The 12,495-nt window shown below is 36.5% G+C and overlaps 1 protein-coding gene across 1 annotated transcript in view; it reads left to right on the top strand.

Annotated features, from left to right (window-relative positions):
- The window catches only part of LOC135502218 (ankyrin repeat and KH domain-containing protein 1-like), a 334,848-nt gene that overhangs the window by 180,950 nt on the left and 141,403 nt on the right, over nucleotides 1-12,495 (top strand). The gene's annotated exons all lie outside the window — the stretch shown is intronic.

The following is a 12,495-nucleotide window of genomic DNA, read 5'->3' as shown; positions in this document are numbered from 1 at the left end:
GAGACAACAAGGTTTATCCAGATTTAAGTAATTTAAACTCTGAAAGTCAATTAAACTATGAAAGGTCTGAAAAGCATACAGAAAGTAACCCTCAGGCTTTCAGACTACAACAAATATGTGATGTTAAGAGTTTCTTAGAAAGCGAGATTGAATTTAGAAGAAAGATATTTTCAAAGTACAAAAAAGCATTTAGTGTAATTACTGGCATTAGTCATAGTCTTAATTTTGTAAGCGTTGCGGCTGGCTCAGTTGGTGTGTCTGCACTGGCTGGTGTCATCACAGCACCAATAGGTTTTGCACTTGGTGGAGTGACCATTGGTAGCGCCCTTTTTTCCTCATTTCTAAGTTGGCAGAAGAAAAGCATACTTAAGAAAATTGAAAAACATGAGAATATCAGAATGTTGGCAATTTCAAAACTGAACACAATCAATGATTTGGTCAGTAAAGCCTTAACCGATTCTCACATATCTACAGAGGAATTCGGTTTAATACTCAAAGAAAAGGAAAAATACATTTCGATGAAAAATGCCATTAGGAAAAAACAAAGGGAGGCAAGTTCAGCTGTTGATGTAGAGTCTTTAAAGAAGACTTTTTTAGAAGAAGGAAAAAAAACTAGCTCAGATAGAGATGCTAGAAAAACTAAAAGTTCAGTAAATCAAACAGGACTCGAGCTATGCTCTCAAGACGAAGTCGGACTAAATAGTCCTAATCCTAATGTGGTTTATCACTATCACTATTATCATTACTTTGGTGTTAGGGATGAATTTCCGCCAGTGCCACTACCATCAGCGCCACCATATTCATTAGTTTAATCGAGCTATGCTCTCAGGACAAAGTACGAATAATGATTTTGCACTCGAGCTATGCTCTCAGGACGAAGTCCGACTAGGACAAAGTCCAGAGAGCAAAGCTCGACTCAAGCGAAGTTTGAATCGCTGTAATCTATGTAGCCTTCATAATACATTCCAAATGGTAAGGTGCTTATTCCATCTTCAAGTATGAACCTCTTGTCATCAAAAGGACTGAGGCTTTTTTTGTCAACTTCTTCCAAATAGATTTGGTGTTTATCTGATCTTAAGTGTCTCATCTTGTGGTAAAATGACCTACTCTTTTCAAGACAATCAACATAGTCATCAAATGAGATATTTCTCCTTACTACATTCTTGGCAATACCCTTCAATTTCTTAGAATCGTAATCTTTTGTCCTGTAAGCGTACATCTTACTTCTCAGGGCAATGAATTCAGTCATCTCTACTCCTCCTAGCTCATCCTTAAAGTAGCCTGGTACCTTCTTTTTACTGGTATCATAGAGTGTATGATCTTTTGGATAATTACTGAAATCAAAATAGTGTCTCAACTCCTTTAAGTCTTTAGTTAAGTCATCAGTATTAATGTTAACTACGAAAGAATCTGTATCTAGATACAGTAGTTCAATATTTTTCTCACCAAAATATGGTTGAAGAACTTCATAATAGAACTCATACATTAATAATTTAGACAATTCAAGTACGGCAGCTCCTATGTAGATTGGTTTGTTGAACTTCATTGATGTTTTCCTCATGCTAATAGCAGCATTATGTTCGTCAAATACGCATATCGATGAAAACCTGGGATTGGCCATTACATTCCTGGCTCTCTCCCCGTCCGATACCAATTCAATTTCAACCCTGTTCCTTACATTCTCACAAGTCTTTCCGTAGAACGCATTATTCATGAGCTTAAAATAGTCTTTCTCAAAATCAGTCTTAGAATCCATACGTCTTTTAGTGTTAAAATCAATGTATGGTGCTAACCACTTTGATTGTTTAAAGCTTATCACTGAATGAACCCTCTTAAGTACCATTCCATGCTTTAGGTAAAACTGTAGCATTCTGTAATGCACTATGTAATTAGTTTTATCCTTTTGTGTTAGTATTAGTTTCTCTACATTTGATCTTTTATCATCACCCAGTAACTCCCTCTGGTAAGGACTTAATTCATCATCTTCAATAAAGAGAGATTCAGGACAGAATGGAAACTTCCTCGACTTAAATTTAATATTTCCTGGATACTCCAAATCCACCTCTAAGAAATACCCTACCTCACTATCACTTGGAATTGCCATAATCTGCTCTTTACTAATAGCATTCATGTTAAGTCGGACTTTGTCCTGAGAGCATAGCTCGAGTGGATCAATATCTATCATTTCAAAACTACCATAGGGTTGGGGTTCCATCATGGCCCATCCGTAAAGATTATTAGCATCGATGTACAGCAATTTATGACTCTCATCGGCCTTGATATGTCTTGTGCCCATAACACCCGATATTCCACCTCTTATTGCCTTTTCAAAAGTAAGTAATATGTTGGTATCAGTCAGTAGTTCTAGGTTTATTCCTGTGTATTTCAAACCAGCTTGCCAGGTTAGGCCTGGTGCCGAGTAACAGTGACATGGATCTATCTGAAAGTAGTTCAAATTGACATCCCTGAATTTCTCAAATAAATCAGCTAGAAGGATCACATCAGTTTTGAGGTAGAGGTCAATGAACTCACCGTGATTCCTGATCTTGAAATGATCCCATATTACCTTAGCTTCATCATAGGCAGAATCAGGTGCCATTTCATTTTTCAATTCGTCAAAAAACATAGACTTTTCTAGGTAAGTAACATTGTAGCTTTCATGTGATGTGTAAAAAGAGTAAGGTACTGAACCCTTCTTCCTCAATAGCTTAAAGTCAGTGGTATTTGGGAACAGCTGTCTGGTAATTTTAAAATCATCATCCAACATTGATTTGGTTATGTTGTCTAAACTGGACTGCAGGAATCTGTACGAGTCCAAAAACCTGAAACAACCGAACTGAAATGAAATGTATTCCTCTGATGTTTTGGCAAGTATTTTCAGTTTCTTGTACTTCGGTAGCTTAGTCATTAATTCTTTAATAAATAAGTGAGAATCGTAATTACTGAGATTGTGAAAAAACACTGGAACAAACATAGCTTTCTTTTCATTCAAATTACACGAGTTGTGAGCAGCACCTCGATATCTACCACAGTAGTGATCATGATCCTTGACCTTGTCATATCCCAAAGGTTGATTACAATAGTAACAATGTGTTTCTAATTGATATTTATGCCAGTCTTCATCTGTCATTGTTAGAGGAAAGTTACAGTTCAATAAATTAGAGAATTGTTCTTCCATCCTGATTAACCAATTACAGAACACATCTACAACATCAGCACCCCTGTGAGACACATACTGGCTACTGTAAAGGTGTGTGTAGTCTGAGTGAACATAAACACCAACAGCTGATGCATTTTGTTTAAAAAGTTTTTTAGTGGTAACAGTGGTATCTGTCTGAGGACGAAGTCCGACTCGAGCTCTGCTCTGAGTTGTGTCGGACTTCGTCCTGAGAGCAGAGCTCGAGTTATCATTGACTGTTGTGCTTATCGCTTCGAAATCAGCATAGATCACAAATGGAACTCTATTTTTGAATGAGTGTTTTTCAAATTTAATTTGTGACCATTTACTGTTAGGTGGAGGCAAAGTAATCTTACAGTAATCGTGTTCTCCACATTTCTTTTTATGCTTATCTAGTGTTGACTTCCTGTAAAAGTAATTCATGCATCTCCTGCAAAGATACACTCTATGAGCTAATGTCCTGAAGAAAAGATTGATGTCTCTTATGTACATGAAATGGTCCTTGAAATACAGCAGATTGATGACATCATCATCATCATAATTCTTGGACAGGTAGAGAGGTTCTAGTTTTGCCTCACAGGTGCTCTTAGCCGATTCATTCTGCAATTTAAACACATTAATTTTGAGATTATTATCACTCTCTATCTTAGGAATATCCTTTTGAATACATACAGGAAATGAGTCTATTTTGATATCAGTAGTTTTCGAACTCTGTTCTCGTGACGAAGTCATTTCTAGCATATCGGTAGTAATATTTAATGTACTCTCTGGATTTTCTTTCAGATATTTAGCGGCCAATAAAGACCAGAGAAAACATTTATTGTCATTTGATTCCACATTTATTACTGCTTTTGTTTTAAATGGTAATTTAGTGTAATGACCACCTTTACACCTCTTGTAAGAACAGATTGTCATGTTACAAGACTCTATTTTATTTAATGTAAGTCCAGAACCTTGAAAGTACCTTTCCTCAATCTGTGTCTTAATGTAGTTTAACTGGTTGGTTATGGCATAAATTGCCTGGTTCCTTGAAATTATGCTTTCCATTGGGGACTGAATGGGGTGTGTCGAGCTATGCTCTCTGGACGTAGTCCGGGTTACACTTTCACCCTGACGATCAAACTGAGCAAATACTGATATGCTAATTTTGTGATGGTAATCATTGAGTTGAAATAATACCTCCTCTAATTTATCTCTGTATTCATACACTTGTTCAGCTTCTCTGTCAATCTTCAAACTAATGGTGACTACAGGCTTTCCAAATTGTTTTACTATTTCTATTCCACTCACTTTCTTTATGCCATCTAGCTCATTTTCCTCAAATGCAAGTTTCTTATCCATAGTTTTAGGGATCAGTGATGGGGCTCGGGGTTGAGCAATAGGGACATAATCCGGGTTTAATTTACTTAAGTGACCTTTGGTTCTCCTGTGAATGGCCATATTATTGTATGATATGTACTTGTCACATGTAGTGCAAAGTATTTTCTGATTCTTATCAGTCATTCTATTTATTAGATTAAAATTTATCAAATACAATAAAGCTCTTGAATTAAATAGAAATGGACTTCATAATCAATGAACAAGAATGTAATGAAGCCAAATTTGAGTACTACTTAACAGACCAATTAGACATAAAATCCATTACTTTGAAATCGATAACCTTTTACAATTCATGGTGGACAGGTGATTTTCTACCAGAGGGAGTCAGGATTTTCTCATTTTTAGTCGAAATAACCAGAATTACAACAAATGAGCCCTTAGATAAACAATTATGGTGTATGGATGAATTTAGGACATTATTTGCTCCTGGACTTGAAACAGATACACTTGAAAAGGAAGTCATGAAAGTTTGCGAACAGTATTTGGAAATAAATCTACCACAACTAAAGAAACCATTACTAAATCCACATTTCCATACTCTCGACATTTTAGTTTAAGTGAGTTTTGTGAGGTAAAAATACATAAAAGAAATTGGAACAAGCCATGTGAAAATTTACTGTGATAACAATAATTACATAACACTTGAACTTACAGAGGATAAAGAGTACCCTCTGAAAGTATACAAGTTAGATAAAAATGAAAAAATCAAGATTGAGAGAAACACAGAAGGTTTTCAAATAAGAAAAACCATAAGAGAGGTGATAGAAAAACAGCTCACAGTGGTGAATGAGTGGTTTGGCTTTAAGCAAACTAAATTCACCAAGAAAGGAAAATACTACTCCACAAGACCACTCAACTTTAACAGGAAATATCTATTCCTGCAAGCTAATTTGGTTGACAAAGCTAAGACCCTCTACAACAATAAACCATCTAACATTTTCTGCATCATACCTGTAGAAGATGGTGACCAAATAAAAATGCAGCGATACGAACCGAATTGTAAGAAAACGATAAATAAGTGTACTAATCACATAAAATTCGAAATCACTGATGAGAATGGTAAGCTAGTTAATTTCAGAGGAACAGAGGTTTCTTTAGAGTTAAGAATAGAGTTAAACTCTCAGGACAAAGTCCGAATAGAGTTAAACTCTTGTGGTGAAGACAAGCACCTCGGACTCGAGCTCTGCTCTCAAGACGAAGTCTGACCACCTGATGAGATCATTCCATTAAAGGAATAGTACATTTCTTCTCTTTAACTACAGGTTTAACAAGAGGGCTAATTGACCCCTTCATGACTGCTTCATTCGGACTTTGTCCTGAGAGCATAGCTCGATTCAAGCCTGATCGCTGCTCTTTACTTACTTTTTTAGGAAGTTTCTTAAACATAATGAATGCTGCTAAAATAATGGCACCTAAACCTAGTACATAGACATAGGTATTACTACTAGATTCACGCAGTGATACATCAGTATTCTGAGATTGTGGTTCTTCTTCCTCTACTTCTTCTTCCTCCTTTTCCACAACTCTGTTTTTTGGTGAGGAGTCCTGTACTTTAAATGTCGTCTTATCCTTTTTTATCCTCTTAAATTCCTTAGATCTTCTACCCAGTTCTCTAGACCATGCTAATTGTTTCTCTGATCGAGGTTTCTTAGACACTGAAACTTTAGTCGGACTTTGTCCTGAGAGCATAGCTCGAGTAGTATCAGTTACAGTTTCAAGTTCCATTTATCTTGCTCAAATTAATTCGAACTATGTTCTCATAACCAGGTTAATTTAGTCTTCTTTATCATCACTACCTGTGATATCTAGACTTTCATCTATTGGTTTGTCACATTCAGAGACAGTCATATTTGGTGTATTCATATTTGATGCAGTCATACTCGATGTATTCATAGATGATTCCTCATGACAATGACCTAAAGTAATAAGTGTTGTTGAAGCAAGTGCAGTTAGTGCACCCATTCTCAAACTCAACCATCCAAGCCATTTATCCAACTCGTTAGTTATCAAATAATCATTTCTAAGATCATGGTAAAGATTATCTTCATCATCTATTGGTAATAACCACCTTGATAATTTAGTGTAAGCTTTAAGTACTGTCTTACCCAAAGAATCATTAAGTCTAGCAGCCATCTTTGTTTCATACATTCTATGGTGTTTTAAGATTTCTTTTTCAGTCATATTATATAAGTCATTAAACGTTATTTGTTTATTAAGGAAATCCTTGCTTTTACCAGTTGCAATTAAAATTTCTAAGTCTTGTTTGGCTTTAAGGCCACTATCAGTCAAATAGTTCAAATTTTGTTGATTGCTACTTGAACCTTGTTGATTGCTAGTTGATCCTAGTTGGCAACTAGAATTGACTATTCCTTGACTAGGAGTAACTAAATTTGAACTATTCAACTGCTTGTTTGAAACTTGTTGATTTGTAGAGCAGTTCTGTTGAAAGTTAGTTCTGTTTTGTTGGTAACTACCAGTGTTCTGTTGGTTAGAAGCCCCGACTCGAGCTAAGCTCTCAGGACTCATAACACCAATCTGTTTCATCTGTTGTTCAATCACTGCAGATGTCTGACTGTTCATTTGCTGATTATTCATTTAAAATTATGGAAAAATGACTGTTAAGTGCAAAATGCTGTTTTCACAACTTTATTGCATCTTAACACTAGCTCGAGCTATGCTCTCAGGACGAAGTCCGGCTGGTGTAAACTTAATACTACTGATGCAGTTATTGTCTCGACCTGCACTAGCACTCAATAAAACGTCAAACTGCTTGTCAATATCCTGGTCATATACCTTCTCAAATTTGTAATTTTGGAAGAAAATACTTTGAGTGAAATCATACCATAATCTCTCCAAATCATTAACTCGCTCCTTGTTGGTTAAAAAAGGTGTAAATATTACATAATCAATTTTCATCGTTTTAAAGGCTTGGTGTAAAAATACCTTGTAGTTAATGGTGACCTTCACACCACAGTAATGCAGAAATCTAAGGAAAGCATAGTACACTAGTCTAAGGTCAGTGATATTCTCATCTGTTAATTGGGGTTTACCAATAACCCTGTTGATAAATTCAATGGCAAGAAACCAGTCATATTCCCCACAGTGAAATTTAAAAAGCATGGCTTCACCATGTAACCCTTGGTTACATAACTTAGAGGGGAGAGTGTTAATACCCATTTTTAGGGCTGACTGAAGAGTACTTTCATATCTCTGCTTACTGAGGCATTTTCTGGAACTTGAAAAGCAACCCTGCAAATACCATTCCACAAAGTCCTTTAAATACTTAACTGCCGATTCGGACAGCCGACTCCATCCAAGTTTCCTTAGAATACTGTCAAAGTAACGTGTCTTGTTGTCAATATTGATCTCAAGAGTTTTAAAATCATCGTCGTAAGTAGTCGAATTGCAATTGGTGCAGAATTGATACTTCACAGTTTTAGCTGCGTACCTTGCTGAATTCAAGTTTTTTTGATACTCAAAAAGGGTCCACCTTTTACAATTTCTACATAATTCCGCTTTGGCGATGGTACTGGTGTCATACTCTTTCATTTTTGGCATACCTTTGGTATTAACAGCAGAGCTGTGCACACGAAAGTTGGTTTCATCTTTGCCTGTCTCAGTCAGACTTCGTCTTGAGAGCATAGCTCGAGTAGGCTTATCATCTTCTCCACTGTCATCTTTTTATTGAATGTAGAATTTCCAGTCGGACGCAGTCCTGAGAGCATAGCTCGATCCATAACCCTAGGACGAAGGAATCCAGTAAGATTTTCATTGCTACATTTACTAAAATAGTCTTTTAATGAAATCATCCTATTCACTTCTATTTACATAATAATTATTTTTTAAACATTGTTTTGATAGAATGTCCCCTGAGACCTTTTACGTGATTTTAAGGCTTTACGTGATTTTAAGGCTTTAACACCCTCTATTAAACCATAGATTATGGAGCTCACAATAGCAATAACTGCTATGATCAGATGTTCAGCTAGAAAACCAACAACTGCACCAATTGTTTTCAATAAAAATGAAACTAAAGACCCTATTATTCCCGGTAAAGCCGCAGCTGATTTCTTGGCCAGTTCTTTTAGCCATTCAGCAAACTTCTTGAGACCTTCTTTTACTTTATCTGGTATTGATGGTTTTGGTCCTGGCCCAGGTTCTGGTGTAGGTCCTGGAGTTGGGTCTGGTCCTAGAGTTGGGTCTGGTCCTGGAGATGGTTTTACAGATTTAGTGGCACCACTTAAAGCACTACTGATACTAAGACCTAGAGTTGTAAATGTCATTACAACAGCTGTTATTATGGCGCTAATGGTTACACCATACGTCTTAAAAAGTAACTTTATTCTGTCCTTTAGAGGAATAGTTGAATCTGGTTTCTTTAGAACATCAACAATTAAACGTTTAATTTTTCTAGTTTGTGACTCCCTGTCATTGTCTAACCTCCATACCTTTGACTGTTCCTCATGCAATTTGTCATTTAGTTCATCTATTTGCTTTTTCAACTCTCCCTCTCTTATTATTAGATTTTCCTTTTCGTCTGAATGATCTTCTCCAGAGTTAATTAAGTCATTTCTTAGAACTTCATTTTCTTCTCCTAGGATAACATATTCTCTTTTTTTACTGTTAAGTTCTTCTTCTAGGCTTTCTATTTGCATGTCCTTATCCCTCTTTACTGCAGCTAGATCATCACCAGCCTGTTTTAACCCTCTAAGTTCTCTCAAGGCATATTCAGTAAAACCCAGTGTTTTAAGTTCATCATCATTAGAATCTATCAGTTTATCTATTGGTTTGTTTGAACACTTTACCTCATTAATTAATATGTCTGTTTGAGTGGATGCAGATTTAGGTTCCATTACTGGTTCATCAGGTGCAATCATACCTCTAATCATGTTAGCAAATCTCAGACCAAACTTAGTCTTTAATGTGCCTTCAGAAAGGAATTTACCATCTGATTTAATTAAAGGAATGATAGCGGCAGTCCCTCCTTCAAAAAGATTAGGAATTTTATTCATATTGTTCTTTTGTTGTTCTGTAAAGTTTGCTAATTCTCCTTTTGTAGGCCAGAAGTAAGGTTCCTCGTTGTGCAAATAAATACGTGATGCTAGTTTACTTAGTTTGTTAGTGTCATATTTCCATTTACCACTTTTTTTCAATGCTGTATCAAGTTTATCCTCTTTATCCTCTAGCAATGACTTCTTCTCCTCTAGTTGCTTGTCAAAAACTCTTGGCCTTTCTGGTGCACTGAATGAAGTTTCATTAGTAAAATTTCCACCTCCTGTGTTGTATCTTGTGCCGTCATCTTGAAAAGTTCTATTGGTTTCACCTGTATTAGGATCATTCACATTACGAATGCAATAATTATCTAACTCACCCATTTGGATATCTTCACCTCCTTCAGCCATAATTACTTATTTATCTAACCATAAAAACAATCAATGTACCAACAACTGAGTAAAGCATGAATTTAATTGTTTCATGAGTATCATCCACCTTCTCAACTTTGGTGTCAAGTTTAGTAGTAGTAGGAGTATTCTTTGAGGTTTCAGTTGTTTTTGGTGTATCAACATTACTCTTTGGTTTATGACTGGTCTCGAGCTCTGCTCTCAGGACGAAGTCCGTCTTGACAGTACCAACGCTACTCTTAACTCTTATTTTCTTAGAACTATTTCCTTCCATCAGTGGTGGTGGTAAGGTCTTTTTGTGGATAATCTCATTCTTACCGGGTTTAGCATTTTTTGGTGCTATTAAAATGTTAGTATTGTAGTTATCCAGCTTACCAATAACGAGTACCATATTTGATCCTATGACATACAATCCTGGTGCTATTACATAATCTAGTCTTGTATGAGTGTCACTCACTGCTTTTTGGTATCTTTGAATTGAAGTGGGAATATCAGGATGTTGATTAATCGAGTCCTTTAAAAGTTTGTTAAATTCCTTCTGAGCATCCAATTCTGTACCCGGTACTCCAATTATTGGTGTTCTGGTCAACGCCTGAGCACCCAGAATACAGTAAACATATGTTCTTATTGTGTCATTCAACCTCTCTATTCCAGGATTAGAGAAACCATTTGTTTTAAATATCATTAATTGTTGATAGGTTTGACATTCATTTTGTGTAATTACATCAAATACTTTCTTGTGTTGTTTCACATGATACTTAATGAAAGTATCAGGATATTTGAAATTAGCCATTCCAGCATCCCAGTCTTTACTGAACATTGGTGGCATTCTATTTTCATGAACTTGCATGAGGAAGAAATTGATTTTAGAATCATTGATGTAATATCCGGGATCAGTTATGTTCGGGTTGTAATCCGGTACACTCCATGACCTCCAACCACCGTTATTTTCAAACACCGAGAAATCGTACTCGTCTTTTAAACCAAATTCACTCAATAACCCTCCTAGTTTCCTACGGTTAATGTTATTGTTTGTCTCATTAAAATCACTTTCACCTGGAATTGGTATCTCTAGATTCTTCATGATCTTCAATATTTGATAGTAAACATGAAACCTGTAAATTGACCTTATCAATGGGTCACTGTGATTCAAGTGATCGTCTATTGAAATACCACAACCTGTTGTAGCAAACCAAACAGCCATGTTAAATTGGTTCTAGTAAAACGATAATGGATTCTTTTCCAGTCGCAGACAGTCTTTCTTATTTTTCAGGCTCAAAAACCCAGGTGTTTTCTTAGTTTCTTGTAACCTGAAGAAATTGTTAGTATTAACAGTTACTTCTAAATTAAAGAAGTCATAGGTGAATTTACTTTTATGTTGATTTGCTATTGGATAATACATTTAATTTACTTGAATTTTTTCCTTGAATTTTGGATAATGAAGACAGTAAAAAAGCCATTTATTTTAATGGAATTAACCCATTGAGCTCTAGTATTCCCTCACCATTTCATTGACCATTTCATTGCAACGCTTCACTGGGAATCTCATGAATGATAGAATAGTAGTATTGTGGTGGATGGTTCTTTGGGGTTGTAGGCTAATTTGGGGCAAAAGACCTGTAAGGTCTTTGGTCAAAAGGGCCTAAAACATAACCTAGTTCCTACCACCACAATACTGTTATTCTCCGGCCAACAAGGAAGTATCTTCCATACCAGATACCCCTTGGACATTTACATTCTCCCCAATACCACCTATAACTTCATTAATTTTCCCATTAAAGAGCCAGTGTTCCTGTAACAACAAGAACTCAGTCTTACCAAATAGTTCACTAATGTAGTCCTTTCGTCCTTGCCCAAGGCCGTTACTGTTGTAGGAACCAAAATTCCACACACTCATGACAGTCAATAAAAGTAAGATTGTCTTTATACACATCATCATTAATTTGTATCTCGGGACTCCTTTGGAGCAAAGTATTTCCGAATACCAACACCTGCCGGCCACATGTTTTCGTCGAACAACCGCGAGAATTGTGATTTTGGAACCCTTAATCTGTAAGACTTATACTTGGCTTTCTCATTGGACTTAAGCTCAAGTTCGTTCACCTTAAACCCTTTGTCAGAAATAAAACTCCTCAACTTATCCTCAGTTGTTTCAGCGTCCAGTCGGAAGATAAATATGTCTCTATTGGGCTCAGGGGCCCCCTTAATCACACATTCAGATTTACTACCCATAATCACATTTCGATTTTTGTTCACCTTCTTTCTCGTCACTCAGGTATAGTCATCGGTCTCGACACTTCCTTTAGAATGTAAGGAGCTGTTGCTCCCCCTTAGCCTCAGTACAGCTGGCGGTACCATAAGATTTGAAGACTGTCTTGCAGTACCCCTCCCTCTGCCTCTTCCCCCTCGTCTCCCGCGCCCACTCACTACTCGGGTCTGAGAGGGACTGACCGCACTCTGACTCTGAAGAACCTTAGCATAACTGTCACGACTGTCAAGCAATTTACTTTCTGCCGGTCCTTGTTCTGCTGACAG

Source organism: Lineus longissimus, chromosome 18 (genome assembly GCF_910592395.1).
Source record: "Lineus longissimus chromosome 18, tnLinLong1.2, whole genome shotgun sequence".
Classification (NCBI taxonomy): domain Eukaryota; kingdom Metazoa; phylum Nemertea; class Pilidiophora; order Heteronemertea; family Lineidae; genus Lineus; species Lineus longissimus.
This window is presented reverse-complemented; position numbering and strand designations above follow the sequence as displayed.